The sequence below is a fragment of the Hemitrygon akajei genome, chromosome 3 (genome assembly GCF_048418815.1).
Source record: "Hemitrygon akajei chromosome 3, sHemAka1.3, whole genome shotgun sequence".
Taxonomy (NCBI): domain Eukaryota; kingdom Metazoa; phylum Chordata; class Chondrichthyes; order Myliobatiformes; family Dasyatidae; genus Hemitrygon; species Hemitrygon akajei.
Window position 1 is genome coordinate 57,975,952 of NC_133126.1, and position 23,899 is coordinate 57,999,850.

Genomic DNA, 23,899 nt, shown 5'->3' on the forward strand with positions numbered 1-23,899 from the left:
GCTTAACATGTTCCTATCTTAGAACTACCTAGGCTTTTCCCATAGCCCTCTATTTTTCTAAGCTCCATGTAGCCATTCAGGACTCTCTTAAAAGACCCTATTGTTTCCACCTCCACCACCGCCATCGGCAATCCATTCCATGCACTCACCACTCTCTGCGTAAAAAAGTTACTCCTGGCATCTCTTCTGTACCTACTTCCAAGAACCTTAAAACTATGCCCTTTCGTGCTTGCCATTTCAGTCCTAGGGAAAGGCCTCTGACTATCCACATGATCAATGCCTCTCATTATCTTATACACCTCTATCAGGTCACCTCTCATCCTTCGTCACTCCAAGGAGAAAAGGCTGAGTTCACTCAAACTATTCTCATAAGGCTTGCTCCCCAATCCAGACAACATCCTTGTAAATCTCCTCTGCACCCTTTCTATGGTTTCCACATCCTTCCTGTAGTGAGGCAACCAGAAATGAGCACAGTACTCCAAGAGGGGTCTGACCAGGGTCCTATATAGCTGCAACATTACCTCTCGGCTCCTAAACTCAATCCCACGGTTGATGAAGTCCAATGCACCAAATGCCTTCTTAAAATACAAAGTCAACCTGCGCAGCAACTTTGAGTGTCCTATGGACTCGGACCCCAAGATTCCTTTGATTCTTCACTCTGTCTATTGATGCTACATTCTGCAATTATATTTGACCTACCAAAATGAACCACCTCACACTTACCTGGGTTGAACTCCATCTGCCACTTCTCAGCCCAGTTTTGCATTCTATCAATGTCCCACTGTAACCCCTAACAGCCCTCCACACTACCCACTTCATCCCCGACCTTTGTGTTATCATCAAATTTACTAACCCATCCCTCCACTTCCTCATCCAGGTCATTTATAAAAATCACAAAGAGTAGGGGTCCCAGAGCAGATCCCTGAGGCACACCACAGGTCACAAGCCTCCATGCAGAATATGAACCGTCTACAACCACTCTTTGTCTTCTGTGGGCAAGCCAGTTCTGGATCCACAATGCAATGTGCACATGGATCTCATGCCTCCTTACTTTCTCAATAAGCCTTGCACGCGGTACCTTATCAAATGTGTTGCTAAAATTCATATACACTACATCTACGGCTCTACCTTCATCAATGTGTTTAGTCACATCCTCAAAAAATTCAATCAGGCTCATAAGGCATGACCTGCCTTTGACAAAGCCATGTTGACTATTTCTAATCATATTATGCCTCCCCAAATGTTCATAAATCCTGCCTCTCAGGATCTTCTCCATCAACTTACCAACCACTGAAGTAAGACTCACTAACCTATAATTTCCTGGGCTATCCCTACTCCCTTTCTTGAATAAGGGAACAACATCCTCAACCCTCCAATCCTCTGGAACCTCTCCCGTCCTCATTGATGATGCAAAGATCATTGGCAGAGGCTCAGTAATCTCCTCCCTCAATTCCCACAGTAGCCTGGGGTACATCCTGCCTGGTCCCAGTGACTTATCCAACTAGATATTTTCCAAAATCCCCAGCTCATCCTCTACTTTAATATCTACATGCTCAAGCTTTTCACTTCGCTGCAAATGGATACATCCTTTGATAATAAATAAACTTTTGAAGCTTTAAATCAATGGAACAAAATTAGTGGTCCTCCAATCCTCTGGTACCTCTTCCATTGTTAAGGATATTTCCAGTACTTCTGCTAGGGCCCCTGCAATTTGTGCAATAGCCTCCCACAAGGTAAGAGGGAGCACCTTGTCAGACCCTGGGGATTTATCCACCCTAATATGACTCAGGACAGCAAACACCTCTTCTTCTGTAATCTGTATAGGGTCCATGACCTCACTGCTGTTTTGCCTCAATTCTATACAATGTGTCCATCTCCCACATAAATATAAATATAAAAAATCCATTTAAGATCTCCCCATCTTTTTTGGCTCTAAATGACCACTCTGAAATTCAAGAGGACTAGTTTTGTTCCTTTCTATTGTTTTGCTCTTAAAATATCCTTAGAAGCCCGTCCTAATACACACATGCCAGATGTTTTCTGGTACCATCAGAACTGGCTTTTCTCCAAATCAGAATCTAAGCCTGAGAACCAGACCAATGCTTCTCCATAATTATCTTGAAATTAATGGCATTATGATCACAAGATCCAAGTGTTCCCCTGCACCATCTTCTGTCGCCTATTCTGTCTCATTTTCTACCAGGAGATCCAGTACAGCATTCTCTCCAGCTGAGCCTTCTAGGTATTGGTTAAGGAAACTCTCCTGAACATGTTTGGCAAACTGTATATAAAATTGTACAAGGCATTGGTAAGGCCAAATTTGGAATATTGTGTACAGTTCTGGTCACCAAATTATAGGAAAGATATCAATAAATTAGAGAGAGTGCAGAGACGATTTACTAGGATGTTACCTGGGTTTCAGCACTTAAGTTACAGAGAAAGGTTGAACAAGTTAGGTCTCTATTCATTGGAGCGTAGAAGGTTGAGGGGGGATTTGATCGAGGTATTTATAATTTTGAGAGGGATAGATAGAGTTGACGTGAATAGGCTGTTTCCATTGAGAGTAGGGGAGATTCAAACGAGAGGACATGATTTGAGAGTAAGGGGGCAAAAGTTTAAGGGAAACACGAGGGGGTATTTCTTTACTCAGAGAGTGATAGCTGTGTGGAATGAGCTTCCTGTAGAAGTAGTAGAGGCCAGTTCAGTTGTGTCATTTAAGGTAAAATTGGATAGGTATATGGACAGGAAAGGAGTGGAGGGTTATGGGCTGAGTGCGGGTAGGTGGGACTAGGTGAGATTAAGAGTTCGGCATGGACTAGGAGGGCCGGAATGGCCTGTTTCCGTGCTGTGATTGTTATATGGTTATATGGTTATCCCATCCCTTTTATAGTATGGGACTTCTGGTCAATATGTGGAAAGTTAAAATCACCTTGTATCACAAATTTATGTTTCTTTCAACAGTCACAATTTCTCTACAAGTTTGCTCTTCCAAATCACATTGACTATTGGGTGGTTTATCAAATAATTCCATTATCATGGTTATCCCTGTCTTATTCCTCAGTTCACCCATTTGCCTCAGTAGATGAGCTTCCAGTCTGTCCTGCCTGAGTACTACTTTGACATTTTTCATGATTAGTAATGCCATCCCTCCGTTTTTAATCTCTCCCACTCCATCACATCTAAAACAACAGAATTTCAGAAAATTCTAGATTGCAGTTCTTCCCCTCCTACAATCAAGTGTTAATAATGGCTACAATGTCATAATTCCATGCGCTGATCCATGCCCTAAGCTCATCCACCTTTCCGCCAATACTTGCACTTACGTATTCAAAACTCAGAATTTTAGTCGCAACCATGCTGAACCTTTTGATTTCTGACTTTGTAGGTAGACAATAACATCTTCCCTACAACCACTTCAATATCTGCTCTGGTGCTCTGGTACCCATTCTCCTTCAACAAGAGTTCCATGCAGCACCAGCAAACTCTCCTGCAAGGATATTAGAACTCCTCCCGTTCAGATGCAAACTATCCAGCCTGTACAGGTTCCACCTTCCCTGGAAGAGAACACAATGATCCAAAAATCTAAAGCCCTCTCTCCTACACCATCTCTTTAGCCACATGTTAAACTTTATGATCTTCCTATTTCTGGCCTCACTAGCGTATGGCATAGGTAGCAATCCTGAGATCACAACCCTGGTAGTCCTATCCTTTAACTTAGTACCTAACTCCCTGAACTTACTTTGCAGGATCTCAGCATCCTTCCTACCCATGTCATGGATCACAATTCTGGCTTCTCACCTCCCTACTTAAGAATACTATGGACTCAGTCTGAGATGCTCCTGACCCTGGCATCTGGGAGGCACCATACCATCTGAGAATATTCTCCTTTAAGCACTGTACCCCTCATCTCTTCTCCCTCCTTTCCTTTATACATAGACCTTTCGGTTAGGACATGCTCTGGGTGTTGGTGATCCTTGATGATGAATGCTGCCTTTTGAAGGTGTCCTGAATGTTGAGGAGGCTAGTGCCCATGATGAAGCTGGCTGATTTTACAACTTCCTGCAGCTTTTTCTGTTCTTGTGCAGTGGCCCTTTAATATCAGATGGTGATGTAACCAGTTAGAATGCCTTCCATGGTACATCAGAATCAGAATCAGAATCCTTTATTATCGCCAAGTATGAGGACACATACAGGGAATTTGATGCCGGTTTCCCTGAGCTCCCTCTGTACAGAATTAGAAGCAAACAAAACATCTGTAGAATTTTGCAAGTTACTTTGGTTACATAGCAATTCGCCTCAAACTGCTAGTGAAATATAGGTGCTGACATTTCTTCTTTGAAATCGCATCAATGTGATCTTCGGAGATGTTGACATCCAAGAACTTGAAACTGCTCACCCTTTCCACTGCTGATCCCTCTATGAGAACTAATGTGTGTTCCACATTCTGAAGTCCACAATCAGTCCCTTGGTTGTTTTGATATTAAGCACAAGGTTGTTGTGACACCACTCAATCAACTGCTCTATTTTGCACCTGTACGCCTCCACGTCATCATCTGAGATTCTGCCAACAATAGTGTCATCAGCAAATTTATAAATGACATTTGAGCTGAGTCTACCTACACAATCGAGGGTGTAAGCAGAATAGAGGGGTGGGCTAAACATGCATCCTTGAGGTACACCACTGTTGATTGCCAGCAAGGAGGAGATTTTATTTTCGATCTGCACAGACTGTTGTCTCCTGTGAGGAAGTCGAGGATCCAGTTACAGAGTAAGGTACAAAAGACCAGGTTTTGAAGTAATTGATTGGAATTGAGGGTATGATTATGTTGAATACTGACCTGTAATCAATAAATAGCAGCCTGATATTGGTATTACCATTGTCTAGATGATCTAAGGCCGAGTGGAGAGCTAGTGAGATTGCATCCTATTATGGCGATAGGCAAATTGCAGCAGGTCAAGGTCTTTACTTGAGCAAGAGTTGACTTTAGCCATAACCAACTTCTTAAAGCACTGGAGATCCCACATCCTGTAAGGATTCCATTATCCTGCTTGGCATTCCCGACTGCTCAAATTATGAAGAAGGAAGGAAAGAAAGAAAGAAGGGAAGAAAGAGAGAAAGGAAGATTCTCTGGAGCACTGGTTCCCAGCCTGGGGTCCTTGCTTAATGGTATTGGTCTATCATATAGAAATGGTTAGGAACTCTGGTTCTAGAGCCTTCACCTCTCCTACCAGAGCTTTTAAATTTCAACACCTCAACTCCCCACTCTAACACTGGCCCATCCATTCTGTGGGTAACTCCCACAATGGCTGCTCTGCTTAAACAAAACTTTTTATTGGCCTTTGCCAAGTGCCTAATAAAGCAAATTCCAGTGTCTTTGGGGATGTGTCCCAACTGTCCCTAGTCACTCCTTTTGCAATCTCTCTTTGGCTACACAAAATCCAATGTCCCTTAATGATGTGTGATGCACAGAATATCCAAAAAGTCCCCACTTGTTTCTTTTGAAATCTCTCTCCTGTTACACAAAATCCAATGTCTCCTAATGGCATGTGGCATACAGAATATCACAAGAAGTTAAAAAATTAACTATTCATTAAATAATTTGAATATCACTAAGTCAGCAAATATACTTATCTACCTCATCATTGACAGTCACAAAAGGCTGAGGATAACTTACTTCCAAAGTTATGAAGTATATCCCTGCATCCTGAAATGGCTGACGAAGCCATTGCTGAACACACAACTCTTCTACAAGTGGGGCAGCAACTGGAGTAGATCCAGTTGGATTCTGGATGGTCTTCATTGGCCAGATGTTCCAGAGCTGAGTGAAGAGCCAATGAAAATAATGATAGTAAAGATGAAAAAATTCAACGCCTCTCACAGGCTAAGATTTCCAACACTAATTTTCTAATCACACTCTGTCAGCTGTGTTGAGCAAGTCATATATCTTCCATGCACACCTCCACACTCCTTAAACAGACATTCTTTTCTGAGTTCTGTCACAGAAAGATTAGAAAGTGTTAGAAGAAACGATCGAAGCATGTTCTCAAACCTCCTGTAAAAACAATGACATCCTCACTTACTCTGGCAAATCCCTGGCCCAAAACCACACAATGCACAGCAGAACGAGCAGAATTCTCATTCAGGATCAGAAACAAGTTTATTATCAGTATGTTAGATGATGTGAAATTTGTTATTATGCAGCAGCAGTGCAGTGTAAGACATAAAATTACTATAAATTACAAAATAATTAATAGTGAAATAAAAGGAATAAATGAGGTAATATTCAATAGCCATTCAGAGGTCTGATCAGAAGGGAAAAAGCTGTTTCTAAATTGTTGAGTGTGGGTCTTCAGAGTCCTGTACCTCCTCCCTGATGGTAGTAATGTAGATATGTTCCAGATGGTGAGGGATGTTAATGATGGATGTCACCTTCTTGAGGCACTGCCTCTTGATGATGTCCTTGATGATGGCAAGAGTTGTGTCCTTGATTGATTAGGCAAAGTCTCCAAACCTCTGCATCCTCCTGTGAAGCTCCATACTGGGCTCTGTTGCAGCCAGTCTGAATGCTCTCAACAGTACATCTGCATGAGTCTTTGGTGACATAGAAGATCGTCTCAAACTCCTAATGAAGTAGAGCTGCTGCAGCATCTGTTTTATGATAGTAGCAATGTGCTGGGCTCAGAATAGATGTGGGAATGCAGTGTCCATCATCAAGGATCCCCCCCCCCCCATCCAGGCCATGCTCTTTTCTCGCTCCAGTCAATGGAGATCACACCACCAGGTTCAGGGAGAGTTATTACCCTTCAACCATCAAACTCCTATACCAGAGGGAATATTTTCACTTATCACAACACTGAAGTGATTTCACAACTGACTCACTCTTAAGCACTCTTATTTATGTTTGTTTTGTATTTGCACTTTTTAATATTTTGCACATTGATTGTCTTTGTGTGCAATTTTTCATTAATTCTATTATGTTTCTTTGCATTTACTGTGAATATCTGACAGAAAATAAATCTCAGGTGGTATATCGTGACATATAGTTACTTTGATAATAAATTTACTTGGAACTTTGAACTATAAGATGCTTGACACCCAAGAACTTAAAGCTGCTCACACTTTCCACTGCTGACCCCTCATTTAGGACTGGTGTGTGTTCTTCTGACCTCTCATTCCTTAGTCTTACAGACACTGAACACAAGACTGTTATTGTGATACCATTGAACTTTCTAAACCACATCCCTTTACATTGCCATCTGAGACTTGTGGTGTACTTGATAGTGATCATGGAGGAGATGTTGTTGCTAATACATACAGACGGGGTTTTGCAAGTTAGGAAATCCAGTTGCACAGGGAGTTATTGAACATAGGACTTAGAATTTTTTGTACAGTTTTGAGGGAATGGTAGTGTTGAATGCTGAGGTGTAGTCAATGAGGAGCATCCTCATGTATGCACCTGTAGTGTCCAGGTGTTCCAACTATGAATGGAGATCCAATAAAATAGCATCTGCTGTTGACCTGTTGTGACTGTGGGCATATTGGAGTGGATCCAAGCCACTGCTCAGGCATTGCTTCATGATCAACCTCTCAAAGATCTTCATCACACTGGATGTATGTGCTGTTGGACAATAGTCACTGAGGCAGGTAATCACATTCTCTTGGGCACTGGTATGGTTGAAGACTACTTGAAGCAAATGGTTATGTAAAACTGCCAAAGCAAAAGATTGAAGATGTCTGTAAACATCCCAGCCCATTGATTAGCACAGGTCTTCAGTACTCGTCCAGGTACATCATCAGGGCGAGATATTTTCTGTGGATTCACCCTGCAGAAGGATGCTTGCACATTGGTCTCAGAGACTGAAATCACAGAGTCGTCAGCTGCTGTGGAGTTCATGAAGAGGCCTCCATGTTCTGTTGGTTAAAATCAACATAAAAGGTGACTCTCACAGCTACCTAGACTATTCCTTCTCCCACCCTGTCTCCTGCAAAAATGCTATCCCTTTCTCTCAATTCCTCCGCCTCCGCCGCATCTGTTCTCAGGATTTGGCCTTTCATTCTAGGACAAAGGAGGTGTCTTCCTTTTTTAAAGAAAGGGGCTTCCCTTCGTCCACTATCAACTCTGCCCTCCATCGCGTCTCCCGTATTTCAATCAACTCTGCCCTCACCCCATCCCCCCACAAGCCCACCAGGGATAGAGTCCCCCTGGTCCTCACCTATCACCCTACCAGCCTACAGATCCAACGTATAATCCTCCGTAACTTCCGCCATCTCCTACGTGATCATGCTACCAGCCACATCTTCCCCTCCCCCCCCACTCTCAGCTTTCCACAGGGATCGCTCCCTACACGACTCCCTTGTCCATTCATCCCCCCATCCCTCCCCACCGACTTCCCTCCAGGCACTCATCCCTGCAAACAGGAGAAGTGCTACACCTGCCCCCACACTTCTTCCCTCACCACCATCCTAGGCCCCAGACAGTCCTTTCAGGTGAGGCACCACTTCACCTGCGAGTCAACTGGGGTGATATACTGTATCCGGTGCTCCCGATGTGGCCATTTATACATTGGGGAGACCCGCCGCAGACTGGGAGACCGTTTCGCTGTACACCGGCGCTCAGTCCTCCAGCAGTGGCGGGATCTCCCTGTGGCCACACACTTCAATTCCACAGACCACTCCCACTCCGATATGTCTGTCCATGGCCTCCTCTACCGTCAAGATGAGGCCACACGCAGGTCGATGGAGCAATACTTTATCTCCCGCCTAGGTAGCCTCCTACGTGCCGGCATGAACCTTCAACTCACAGACCTCCGTTGATACCCCTGACCCCCCCCCCCCCCCTTACCCCATCCCTATCTATAATTTTAGTCTGGTTCTCTTTCTCTCTCTTTTCCCACCCTCACTATAATCTCCCCCCAGCCCTACCTTTCTTTCTCTTTTATTTCCCATACTTCTCCATCTTCCCCTAGCCCATTTCCCTTCAGCCTATCACTTCCCAGCTCTCTACTTCATCTCTCCCCCCACTTCTTATCCCCCCTTGACCATCCTATGTTACTTCACTCCTCATGAAGGGTTTTGGCCCAAAATGTTGTCACTAACCTCCTCCCATAGATGCTGTCTGGCCTGCTGAGTCCTGCCAGCATTTTGTGTTTTTATAAAAGGCATTGAGTTTATCCACAGTGAAAGTTTGTTGTCACTTACATTGCTTGATTTTGCTGTGTAGGAGGTGATGGCATTTAAGCCCTCCACAGCTGTTGTGCATTCTTCTGTGATTCAAGTTTGGTCTGGAATTGCCACTTTGCACGTGAGATGGCTTTCCAGATGTCAAATCTGGACCTCTTGTACATTCCTGGATCACCAGTCCTGAATGCCACTGATCCAACCCTCAGCAGATAGCAAATCTTGCTTTCATCCAAGGCTTCTGGCTTGAGAAGACTCGAAAAGTTTCTGTGGGTACACACTCTTACATGAGGGTCTTTCTAACAACTTTGACAACTGTGATGTATTCATTCAGGTTCTCTGAGTAAAAACATGGTTTACTCCACTGAGTCAGAGCAGTCCCATAGTTGCTTCACTACCTCCTGTGACCACCTTTTTGTTGTCTTTACATCTTGTGCATTGCTCTTTATTCTGCCTATGTGCAGATAGGAGGAGGAGGAAAGCCTTGATGCATTTATATTGCAAATTTATTTAGGCTTAATCTGGATAATTACATTCAGTTCTGATTGCCTTATCATAGGAAGGATGTGGAGGCTTTAGAGCAGGCACAAAAGAGGTGTACCAAGATGCTGCCTGAATTATAAGGAATATGCTATAAGGAGAGGTTGGAGTGGCAAAGTTTGAGGAAAGATCTGAAAGACGTTTATAAGGTTGAGAGGCATAAACAGAGAAGAAGAACCAGTATCTTTTTTGCCATGGTTGAAGTATGTCTAATGCCAAAATGCATGCATTTTATGTGAAAGGGATAAATTCATATGTTATCTACAGGCAAGTTTTATTATACAGAGTGATGGCTGCCTGAGGAGGAGGGAGGCACAACAGAACTATTCGTGAGTCTCTTTGGTAGGCACATGAATGTAGAATGTGTAGAAAATGGAAGGATAGGGACTCTGTGTAGGCAAAATGGATTAGTTCAGCTGGCCATTTTGTGGAACATTATGGAACAAAGAGCTTGTCACTGTGATGTACTGTTTTATATTCCATGCAAATATTCTTTAATAGTAATGTTACTGCTGTATATAAAAGGGGCAGTAGAAGAAATCATAGATGCTATAGGTTAACATCAACACATGAAAGACAAATAGAGTTCTTATTCAAAGATGTGCAATAATCGATATATATCTGGTTCAGAGCAAAATAAGAAAAAAATAGAATAGGACAGATGAGGAAAATAAAAAGAAAACTGATTAATTTATACAGCAAGCCATTCTTCTGTGGTCCTACAACTATAATTTTTTTCATATACTTTGATACTAGTGTGATATTGATATAAAGGAAAAAGCGCTAGGCAAACTCAAAAGTCTTAAAGGGGAGAGTCACCTGGGCCAGATGGACTACATCCCAGAGTCTTGAGAGAGGTTGCTGAAGAGATAACGGATGCATTGGTCATGGTCTTTCAAGAATCACTTGATTCTGGCTTGGTCCTGGAGGAATGGAAGATTAAAAATTCACTCCACCCTGTAAGAAGGGAGGAAGGCAAAAGAAAGGACACAATAGGCCAGTTAGCCTAACCTCAGTGGTTGGGAAAGTGTTGGAGTTTATTATTAAAGATGAAGTTCCAAGGTACCTGGAGACTAATAATAAAATAAGTCAAAGTCAGCATAGTTTCTGTAAAGGTAAATCTTGCCTGACAAATCCGTTAGAGTTCTTAGAGCAAGTAACAAGCAGGGTGGATGAAGGAGAGGCAGTGGATGTCATTTAGTTGGGTTTTCAGAAGGCGTTTGATAAGTTGCACACATGAGGCTACTTATCAAGGTAAAATCCTATGGTGTTACAGGAAAGATACTGGCAAGGTAATGGCTGACAGGCAGGAGGCAGCATGTGGGAATAAAGGGGGCCTTTTCTGGTTGGCTGCCGGTGACTGGTAGTGTTCCTCATGGGTAGGTACCACTACTTTTCACATTGTTTGTCAATGACTTAGCTGATGGAATTGAAGGCTTTGTGGCAAAGTTTGAGAATGATACAAAGATAGATGGAAGGGTAGGCAGTGCTGAGGAAGCAATGCAATTGCAGCAGGACTTGGACAGATTGGAAGATGGGTAAAAAAAAAGTGGCAGATGGAATACAGTGTTGGGAAATGTATGATAATACATTTTGGCAAAACTAACAATAGTGCAGACTATTATCTAAATGGGGAGAGAGTTCAAACATCAGAGGTGCAGAGGGACTTGAGAGTCCTTATGCAAGACTCCTAGAAGGTTAATTACAGGTTGAGTCTGTGGTAAAGAAGGCAAATGCAATGTTGGCATTTATTTGAAGGGGAACAGTATATAAAGGCAAGAAGATAATACTGAGCCTTTATAAAACACCAGTCAGGCCACACTTAGAGTATTGTCAACAGTTATGCTGTTATTGGAGAGAGTCCAGAGGAGGTTCACAAGGATGATTCTGGGAATGAAGGGGTTATCATTTGAGGAATATTTGGCAGTTTATGGGCCTGTATTCACTGGAACTTAGAAGAATGCGGGTGGGGGGCGGATCTCATTGAAACCTACCGATTGTTGAAAGGAGTAAATAGGGTGGATGTGGAAAGGATGTTTCCTATAGTGGGGGTACCCAGAACTGGAAGGCAGAGCCTCAAAATTGAGTGGTGACCTTTTAAAATAGAGGTAAGGAGGAGTTTTTTTAGCCAGAGAGTAGTAAGTCTGTGGCATACTGTGCCATAGACTGTGCTGGAGTCCAAGTCAGTGCGTATACTTAAGGCAGAAGTTGATCGTTTCCTGATCCTTCAGGGCATCAAAGGATATGGCGAGAAGGCAGGTGTTTGGGATTGATTGGGATCCGGGATCAGCCATGATGGAATGGTGGAGCAGACTTGATGGGCTGAATGGCCTAATTCTATTCCTATGTCTTATGGTCTAAAATTGATGATTCAAAGATTTTCCAGCTTTCACTCTTCAAATGTCAAATTTCTCTTGAAGTTGCTGGGATAATTGCATTAATGGAAATTGAAAAAGTCATACCATGAGGAATAGTTTTATAATATTGCAATTGCCTCTAGTGTTTTTGGGTATGATTTCTTCCATACAGACATATTGATTGAGGCTATTTATTGAGTGTATAAATGCCATGCTGTTTGACTGCAAATTATGTAAACAATGTTTACTCACTGAATTTAAATTTCAAATTGTTCTTGAATGTTATTTGCTGTCAAGGTCTTTTCTGACATTTAACATCTTCAGTAGTATATTAATAGATTTTAAAAAGAAACAAATTTATTATATTACATAAATGAATGCAAGCTATTTTCAAAAATTGGGAATTTTTAATATTTCTCTTTTCCATTTACAGTATAAACTATTACTGTTCAGATGAATTCCCTATTACAGAGTCCAGAATTGAGTACATTCTACCAACACACATAATTAAAAAAATACACAGCTTGAACACAAATTGTAAGGTTGCCTTTTCAGAGATGTCAAAAGTCTGCATCAAATCACTGTGTAATAACAACATGAATCCTTTGATTCAGCTTTCACTATTGCTTCATAACCAATCCAACCTTAATACAAGTCTCAAGTGACATTCACGGTGACTAATGTACCATCCTCACAGCAAACATTCTCACTCTCCTCAACTTCTTCATTATCCTGTAATGAGTAGTTCTCGTTCCTGGATCAGTAAGCCTAGTTTTACTGTTGCATTCTGGTCTGCATGATTGTAACGAGAGCATATTAGGCAATGGTTATTTTGACTTGAACCATTTCACAGCCTCTGAAGTCTTCAAAGAGCTATACATGGGGTCTTCCCCTTCCTCATCCAAGTGCTGGTGAGCTTTGAAAAACATGCAATCAGCTTCTTTGGTTATGTAGGCAACATTCGGCTTCCAATCCCAATCATTATTCTTGACCTTGCTGCACTATATCCCTTGTCAGATTGCATGCCTCATATTAGTCACTATTCCCCCAGTGAAATACTACATGCTCAAATTCTTTGTCCACAGTCATTAAATTATCTCCACCCTTGACTTCTTAAAAATAAACTAATTTTTCAACTTCCGATTCCCCTGATCAGAATGACTGCCAATTTAAACCAGCTTCTTCTCCAGCCGTATTAAAACTCCATCTAAGCTTCAGCCATGCCTGGTCTTAAAGACAATGCTCTTTTGAGTTTTCTCTTCACCAGCCTGAGTAGATTCAAAGATCTACTAACTAACCCTGTTCTTACATCTATTCAGGAAGTGATAAAACCACTACTTGGTTAAGCCACTTTATTAGGTACATAGGTTCAATGCAAATATCTAATCAGCCAATCACGTGACAGAAACCCAGTGCTTAAAATCATATGGTCAAGAAGTTCAGTCTGAATTTTGAGGATGAGGTGGATTTCTGCAATGAAAGGTTATGTCTCATTATTCATCAAACTGGTGGAAGCGATTACTATTCAAAAGGGAATTAATAGGAGAAAGGATGTACCATGCTGGACTGAAGTTTGTGCTGATGCAGTCAAGGAGAGAAATAAGGTATTTAGGGAAGTTAATAAGTATCACTCTCCAAGTGGCATTTTTTAGTATAAAAGGGCACAGGCTGTTGTGAAGGAAGTGGTAAAGATTGTTAAAAAAGGGTTTACTGGAATTCATATTGTGATAGTATTGGAAGCGATATTAAACTTGGAGATGTTTGGGGAATGATTAAGAAAATGGGTGGTGTTCATGGGGTTAATAACATTCCAGTATTGATTAAAGAAGATAATAGTTACTGAAATAGAGAAGGATAAGTTACTGGCTTGGTCATTTGCTGCAATTCATAATCAAGATAATTCAAGTGAAGAGGCTAAACAATGTTGGATAAGTTCTAAGTGAATATTCTGATGTTTTGGAAGCTAGCTGAGCAATGATAGTATTAGTGATGGAGAGTTTTCTTTGTGTGAATTTAAAGAAGCTATTAATTGTATAGGTCAGACTGCTCCAGGAAAGGATGATATATGTATTGTATGTTTAACCACGTGGCTGACAACCTTCTTGAGATAATATTAAACATTTTGAATCATATTTGCAGTTTAGGCTATCTTCCTTCCTCACGGAAAATGGCAGTATTACTGCCTGTTCTAAAACCTGGGAAACCCCTCTTAGACAATCAGTTGTGTAAAGTTATGGAACATATGGCAATAGAGTGGTTGAATTATATTTTGGAAAAGAGAGGTAATACAGCATGTTATCAGAGCATATTTCAGAATGGTAGAATGACATTGGGTTCAGTTTTGTATTTGGAAGATGATATTAGGAAAGAGCAGGTAAATAAAAAACAACACAAGTGAATCTGCAGATGCTGGAAATAAATAAAAACACAAAATGCTGGCAGAACTCAGCAGGCCAGACAGCATCTATGGGAAGAGGTAGTGACAACATTTCAGGCCGAAACCCTTCATCAGGAGTGAAGTAACATGGGATGGTCAAGGGGGGATAAGTGGGGGGAGGGATGAAGTAGAGAGCTGGGAAGTGATAGGCTGAAGGGAAATGGGCTAGGGGGAAGGTGGAGAATTATGGGAAATAAAAGAGAAAGAAAGGTAGGGCTGGGGGGAGATTATAGTGAGGGGGGGGGGAAAAGAGAGAGAAAGAGAACCAGACTAAAATTATAGATAGAGATGGGGTAAGGGGGGGGGGGGTCAGGGGTATCAACGGAGGTCTGTGAGTTGAAGGTTCATGCCGGCAGGTAGGAGGCTACCTAGGCGGGAGATAAGGTATTGCTCCATCGACCTGCGTGTGGCCTCATCTTGTCGGTAGAGGAGGCCATGGACAGACATATCGGAGTGGGTGTGGTCTGTGGAATTGAAGTGTGTGGCCACAGGGAGATCCCGCCACTGCTGGAGGACTAAGCGCCAGTTTTTGGCGAAATGGTCTCCCAGTCTGTGGCGAGTCTCCTGTGGTGAACTACATATACCTGTCTGGACAAGCCCCCTGCTGACTGCTCCTGTGGCTCCTCCCAGAGACCCCAGTATAAAGGCGATTGAGGCCTGGGCCCGGCCTCTCTGTCTCCAGGATGTAGTATGGTGGTCAACCACTGCTTGTTCTTTCTTCCAGTCAATAAAAGCCGATATCTCGCCTTCACGTCTCAGAGAGAGTTATTGATGGTGCATCATCTCCCCAATGTATAAATGGCCACATCGGGAGCACCGGATACAGTATATCACCCCAGCTGACTCACAGGTGAAGTGGTGCCTCACCTGAAAGGACTGTCTGGGGCCTAGGATGGTGGTGAGGGAAGAAGTGTGGGGGCAGGTGTAGCACTTCTTCCGTTTGCAGGGATGAGTGCCCGGAGGGAGGTCGGTGGCGAGGGATGGGGGGAAATGAATGGACAAGGGAGTCGCGTAGGGAGCGATCCCTACGAAAGCCGATAGTGGGGGGAAGGGGAAGATGTGGCTGGTGGTGGGATCACGTAGGACAGGGGTGTCAAACTCACTTTAGGTCACGGGCCGGATTGAGCAAAATGCAGCTTCATGCGGGCCGGATCAGTCAGACGCATGCGAACGCAGCTTTCGTTGCCTCCGTTTTTTCAGCCTGCTCTCATGTGTCTCAGTCTCTGCTATAACTACAAAGTGTTTCACTTTACAAATTCCGTTTCTTATGAAGAAGACTGCCGAATAAACACTAAAATCCCTGAAAACCTGGTACCTGAATAAACTCAGCATTAGCCGTATCATATGCCATAGGCGCTTCGATTACTGGGGCCAGCTTTAATAGTAATTAGATATTATCTCGCGGGCCAAAGATAATTCCACTGCGGGCCGGATTTGGCCCGCGGGCCTTGAGTTTGACATATATGACGTAGGAGGTGGCGGAAGTTACGGAGGATTATACGTTGGATCTGTAGGCTGGTAGGGTGATAGGTGAGGACCAGGGGGACTCTATCCCTGGTGGGCTGGCGGGGGGATGGGGTGAGGGCAGAGGTGCATGAAATACGGGAGACGCGATGGAGGGCAGAGTTGATAGTGGATGAAGGGAATCCCCTTTCTTTAAAAAAGGAGACATCTCACAGCTACCTAGATTATTCCTCCTCCCACCCTGTCTCCTGCAAAAATGCTATCCCTTTCTCTCAATTCCTCCACCTCCACCGCATCTGCTCTCAGGATGAGGCCTTTCATTCTAGGACAAAGGAGATGTCTTCCTTTTTTAAAGAAAGGGGTTTCCCTTCGTCCGCTATCAACTCTGCCCTCCATCGCGTCTCCCGTATTTCATGCACCTCTGCCCCTCACCCCATCCCCCCGCCAGCCCACCAGGGATAGAGTCCCCCTGGTCCTCACCTATCACCACCTGCCCCCACACCTTCTTCCCTCACCACCATCCTAGGCCCCAGACAGTCCTTCAGGTGAGGCACCACTTCACCTGCGAGTCAACTGGGGTGATATACTGTATCCAGTGCTCCCGATGTGGCCATTTATACATTGGGGAGACCCGCCGCAGACTGGGAGACCATTTCGCCGAACACTGGCACTCAGTCCTCCAGCAGTGGCGGGATCTCCCTGTGGCCACACACTTCAATTCCACAGACCACTCCCACTCCGATATGTCTGTCCATGGCCTCCTCTACCATCAAGATGAGGCCACACGCAGGATGATGGAGCAATACTTTATCTCCCGCCTAGGTAGCCTCCTACCTGCCAGCATGAACCTTCAACTCACAGACCTCCGTTGATACCCCTGACCCCCCCCCCCCTTACCCCATCCCTAGCTATAATTTTAGTCTGGTTCTCTTTCTCTCTCTTTTCCCCCCCTCACTATAATCTCCCCCCAGCCCTACCTTTCTTTCTCTTTTATTTCCCATAATTCTCCACCTTCCCCTAGCCCATTTCCCTCCAGCCTATCACTTCCCAGCTCTCTACTTCATCTCTCCCCCCACTTCTTATCCCCCCTCGACCATCCCATGTTACTTCACTCCTGATGAAGGGTTTCAGCCTGAAACATCGTCACTACCTCCTCCCATAGATGCTGTCTGGCCTGATGAGTTCTGCCAGCATTTTGTGTTTTTGTTTTAGGTAAATAAGGAAGTTATGTTAGCAGTCTTTTTATTGAAAAAAACATATATGTTATGGGAGGAAGGCCTTTTGATTAAATTATGGAAATTATGAGTGAGAAGAAGGCTATAGATAGATAGATAGATAGATAGATACTTTATTCATCCCCAAGATTTTCCAAGATTTTTATTTGGACTATCTATGCAGGTAAGGGTAAGTAAGGTATATTATACTTATATGAGACAGAGAATGGGACCCCGCCAGGCAGTATTTGTAGTCCTTTATTGTTAAATATTATGATTAATGATGTTGCTTCACTGAGATAGGTACTTGGATGGGTAAATCACTTTTTGTAGGTGATGGAGCTTTATGGATCAGACTAAACAAATTTATTTAACTGTATATGGGTTACAATTGGCAAATAATAAGGTTGATCAGTGGGCAAGTAGATGGGGTTTTCAGCTTTCAGTAGCCAAAATACAAGATATATGTTTACAACGAGGATCAGTAGACATGCACTTAATTTGAAATTATATTGTCAAACACTGAAAGAAGTGTTGGTGGTAAGATCTCTTGGTATGTGGCTGGATAATAAGCTGACACAGAAGCACCATATCTTAAGATAATTTACAAAAGTAAAGGATCATTAAATATCTTTAGGTGTCTATTATGGGTATTCTTGGGGTGCTTCACAAAAATCTCTGTTGATAATATATAATTGCTTAATTAGATTGGTACTTGATTATGGCTGTGTGGCTCATGGATCAGTGTCATCTTTAAATTTAAAATGTTTGGATATGATACAAGCTCAGGCTTTAAGGCCCTCCCCTGTTTCAGCTTTACTTGTTGAAACGGAAGAATTACCCTTACGGTTGCGGAATTTGATATTGTTGTTAACATACTGGGTAAAGTTGAGGGGGCAGAGGAATGATGAACTATCAGAAGTGTGTTGGAAGACTGTTGGGAACACCATAAGAAGTGGAAAAGTGTTTTTAGTTTTGGATGGCTGTGTTCTTGTCACGCTAGGAATATGTGTTTGCTGTATGATGTAATTTGTCCCACTGTAGCTTTTCGGTAACCCCAAGGTGTTTTTTTTCATTGGCTTTAGTTGATTTCGATTACATGATTTAATGTACTCCAAGGATCCTGATATGCCTGAGCATCTGTTGTTTCACCAGTATGTTAAGGAAAATTATTTGATATCTTAGCCATTTTTACAGATTGGATCAAAATAATTTAACAGGGAATGTCAGTGTGACTGTTTTTTATGCCTGAATTACAGGTAACAATAAAGAAACATATTACTAACTATTTATCAGGATACACTGCAGAATTAGTTGCCATCATTTTGGGTTATAGTGGGTGGAGGAAATCTGTCCTTGCAAAGTTATTATTTCTTCAGATTCTTTTTCGGTTTTGACTAGTCTTAAAACAGGTCATTCTAGCAGTAGATCAGATTTACTGCTGGAAGTTCTTCAAACTTTATTTCATATTCAAAGTATTGGTCTACATGTTCTCTTTTTAGAGGTTCCTGCACACAGGGGTGTTCAGGGGAATGAGTGGGTTGATTGTTTGGCCAAAAAAGGTGTTAAAAGTTCAACTGTGGATATAGGACTTCCACTTAGTAAATCAGAAGCTAAGGAGTTGGTGAGGAGAAGAACTGGGGCACTGTGACAAGACCTGCGAGATAATGGGCATATGTGGAGACAGCTTTACAGAATACATATAACTGTTGGATCAATGGGAGAAGTGGGTAAGGCAAGAAGAGAAGGAATTATATTGGGCATACTATGCTTAATTATTCCTTATATCTTGTTGGAAAACATCACTCTTGGGCATGCAGGTTTTGTCATCATTATGAAACAGTTAAACATGTTCTTTTACAATATGAAGTATTTAAGGTTGAAAGAGAGCAAATGCAGACTGCACTGCTAGCTTTGGGGTTGCCAGTTTTCATTTAAAAACTTTAATAATTTAATTCACAAAATTGTTGTTCATTATTTTAAATCTACAGGGGTTTTGGGGGGTAATTTAGATTTCATTTGATAAAGAACTATTAGGGGTTTTATTTCCCAGCTCTCTACACCCACTCTGGTCCAGCTGTTACCAGTAATGCACCTTTAAGTTGGACTGCCATCTGCCATGAAAAGTCAGAAGATGAAGTTGTTCTGTTGTTATTTTTCAAAATATCTCAATGGGAAAGGAATGTGATCTAAGTGACTTTTACTGTGGAATGATTGTTGGTGACAGACATTGGGGGGGGGGGGGGGCTTTGAGTATCTCAGAAACTGCTGACCTCCTGGGATTTTTATGCCCAGCATTTTCTAGAGTTTACAGAGAATGGTGTAAAAAACAAAAAAAAACATCCAGTGCCCAGCAGTTCTGTGGGTTAAAATGTCTTGTTAATGAGAGAGGTCAGAGATGAGACTACTTCAAGCTGAGAGTAAGGTGACAGTATATCAAATAGCATTACAACAGTGGTGTGCAGAAGAGCATTTCTGAATGCACAACTTGTCAAACCTTGAAGTGGATGGGTTACAGCAGCAGAATACCATGAACATACACTCAGTATATAGGTATTTTAACTACCATCTTCCTTCTTCACAAAAATGCACTTGGGTAGTCCTTCTTCTGCGAACATCTTGTGCCTTTAAATGACTAATACTCTGGAATTCTTCTTGGTAAACCCTTTACTCACAATAAAACTCTCTCCTTTAAAGCCTTAAAATTTATTTAATCCTTTCAAGCCTTTTGCAAACCACACCGAGCTATCTTCCTCTTTTATCTGGCTATTTATTTTAATTCATTTTGTTTTTGCAAGGTAATTGTTGACTTTTGATATACAAGAAATAATATACACTGTAAATATTATCACATAAAAAGGAAAACTCTTTAAGAAATAGTACCTTCAGTTACTTTAGACAATTGAGAATTGCTGGGGAAGTAGATTGAAATGTAACAAATCACAAGGTCTGAGAGGTGAAGCAATATCTTCAAAGTATAATAAACGTACTTCTATTAAATCTTCTTCTTTATGTGCCATGCACGTTACATGCTTGGGCGATCATGGCTCTCCACATTGAGCGATCCCTCGCAGCATCAATGCTATCTCGCACATTTAGATTTGTTAGTTCTTTCACAGTGGCTTTGCCTTCCTCTTCCGCGTTTCCCAGGCATACGACCTTGTAATGTAGGGCATTCTAGTTCTCCCTTTCTGATGACATGGGCCAGGAAATTAAGTTTCCTCTTATTTAATGTTCTCATTAAAGATCTTTTTGTATGGGCACATTAGAATACTGTCTCATTAGTTTCCCTATCTCTATATGATATTTTCAACATTCTTCTAAGAAACCATATTTCTGTTGCTCCTAAGCTTCTTTGGATTTCTGGTGTTATAGTCCATGTTTCAGAAGCATACAGCAAGATTGATCACATGTAACATTTTAGCAGCCTAAGCCTTGTTATCATAGAAATGTGTCTGTTTGGTAAAAATGGGTTTCATTTTTTGGAAGTTGGATTTGGCAATGGCAATTCTTCTTTTTATTTCTACTTTACTTCTAGCATCTGGTGATGTAAAGCTACCAAGGTAATTAAAGCTGGTCTTTTGTTCAATCTCTTGGTTACCGATGTACAATTGGCAGTTGGGAGTATCCTGCTGTTTTGATATTACCGTACATTTGTTTTTTTTTACAGTCGATGGTTAAACCAAAATCTGCACTTGTTAGTACTACTTTGTCTAGGAGGATTTGTAGGTCTTCTACAGCACTTGCTATTAGGGTGGCATCGTCTGCACATCTTTTATTGTTGATGTTAACACCTCCAATTTTTATTCCATCTAGGTCTTCTATTTCTCTAATAAGTACAATAGATAATATCCATCTATAATGCACATACACATTATTTGTCTATGAGATAAAATATTCTGTTAATTGTAGCCAAAAATTTCCACTGGATTTATCAGTGAAATAGGTCTTGCTTCTGGGATGTGAATTCCATGTAAGTATAAACGTCAAATTCACTGAACATAGAACAGTATAGCATGGGAACAGGCTCTTCAGCCCACAATGTTCTGCTGAACCAATTAAACTAGTAACCAAATGGCTAATTAAACTATTCTCTTCTGCCTACTCAACAGTATGTCCATATCCTTTCATTTTCCTCACATTCATGTGTCTGATCTCCATCCAAAGAACAAAAGGGAAATTTCAGTTCCCATTCATTGTCTGTAATAAAACCTACAAAGGTGTCTTTGGTTGCATAATGAGGAACAAATTGTCAGAGCTTGCTTTGACCATTTTTCAATTAATGCACTATGCCCTTACTTAGACAATACTGTGTTTTTGGGCTGACTGACCTGATTTCACGGCAGCTACATGCCATCTTTAATAGAGAACTAACAGGAGCCAGGAAAGTATGGAATTGAGGGTGTCCCCTATGGTATGGTGATAGAGTGTGCACATTCCAAGCAGGATTGAATAATAATAACACTAAGTTTCCGAGGAGTTTTATTGTAGTTGATGATTCATATTCATACTTGATATAGGCCAGCCTCTTTAGACCCAGACCTTCCTCACTTGTTGAGAAAAGACAAGAGCAGTGTCATTTTGTTTAAGTCACAATGCACATTAAAACTCCTGGTACAGAAAGGTGCACTCATCATTCCGAAATCCTCCCCAATGTGACTCAGCAAAAAGCCAGTGACACATTTTAAGCAAAAATTGGAAACTGTTTTAAGAGAAGTCTCCAGCCTACCACAGATTATCTTGATTCCAACTTAGTGAAAATCAAGGATTTTTGTCAAAGCCGCTTACTTGTGGAAGAAGGTTAACCACTGGATGGTAGTAAACCTGGCAGATAAAAATGAACTTGGATGTACAAGCAACATTTAACAGGGTGTTTGGTAAAGTTGAAATGCACTGTATAGATCCTGAATCAAATTGAAAGTGGGCACTCGTTGTACTATCAGTGAGAAAACTGACATTTAGGATTATACCTGCTGGCTGGCACTACAAGAGCATGAGTACATGTGTTAACATATTCAGCAATGGCTTCTGTGAGGCAGATAACTTAAACTGGCCATGAACAATGCTGGATTGTATTATAGAGCAGATGGAAGTAACATTGAGCAGAATGGAAAAAAAATATCAGTATTCCACTTGTTTCCTGGATTGTTCATCTGGTTTAATAAGTTGAACTTCCCTGTTTCTCATTTTATTGATGCTATTGGACTTTCAGAATGCTTTCAGGATGTTTTATTATTGACTTTTATTTTGGATTTCCACTGTTCAAAGCATTATTTAAGGTTTATTTGAAGTTTTGCTGTTCCAGCCACCAAACCCAATACAGAATTGTTTCAGCTTTGCCAAGCATCCTATATGAAAACTAGTGCCATTTCAATGAACAAGATTTTTGGGAAATGCACATAAAATTTTACTTATGGTATATGCCACATTGCAAATTAATTGTCTCTCTACAACTGGGATCATCATCTGTTCAAACTGATGTTCAGTCAATTTCACATAAATCAAGAAATGAGAAAACTTACTTGCAATGGGAATTTGCAAACACTAAAATAGGTTCGACTGTGGTTTGTTTATTCAATAATGTCAAATCCAAATGTAATCCTATCACTGCAATTGACAGCACCTGGGAATGGTAACCAATTTGACAATGTTTGCATATACATGATTTGAAGTCATTCATTAAATATATTAATCTGCATAATTTCAACATGAAGGTTTTTAAGCACTATGGCAGTGATAAGAACAGAATTCTGGAGTGAAAATAAAGACTATGAATCAAATGTGTGGTTTTTCTCCTGGTGACACATTTGCAAAAGTTAAAAAATGGATTTTTAGTTTTGCTGATTTATGGTAAGTACCACAAAAATTTCTCCAGATTATTAGTCCAAAAATAACAAAACTGTTAAATGAACACAATATCAATAGGGATTTAAGAATTTTTTTGTGTTGTAAATGACACCAAGAAACTCTGAAGAAGCATTATCATACAAACGCATAGAAATTAGAGTTCATGTTAGTCAAAATGCAAAACAAATGCTCAACTGAGAAAACTGCAAAACTTGCAGGAAAAAGTTGGTTCATGAACAAAAATGTTACCTGCATTGTTTTCGTTAGTGGCTAGCTGCTGAGATTGCAATGGTCATGTCATTACTCTGAAGTGTCCTAGTTTGAGAACTTTTTAAAAGGCTAGGATACCCTGAAAGCACATCCTGCCAGGCATGGTGGTTTCTATACCACCTTGATAAAACTATTGAACAGACCCCCTGTATGAAAGAATGGTCTCTTGTATCTTATTGTCTGCCTGCACTGCACTTTTTCTTTAACTGTAACACTTCATTCTCCATTCTGTTATTGTTTTCTCTCAGTACACTCTTGTAATAAAATTATCTGTATGGATGGCATGCTAATGTTTTTCACTCTACCTCAACACATGTAACAATAATAAACTGCTTTTATTGGTTTATTATTGGACTTCCTCTTGTGGTTCTCCTTCTTCCTTTTCTCCCATGACCCATTCTTCTTTCCTATCAGATTGCATTTGCATCCCTTTACCTTTCCTATCTCCCAGCCCTCACTTCATTTCCCTTCCCCACCCACCTTCTACTCACCTGGTTCATCTCTCACCTTCCAGCTTGTACTCCTTCCTCTCCACCACTTTCTATTTTGATTTCATTTATTTTGAGATACAATGTGGATTAGGCTCCAATGG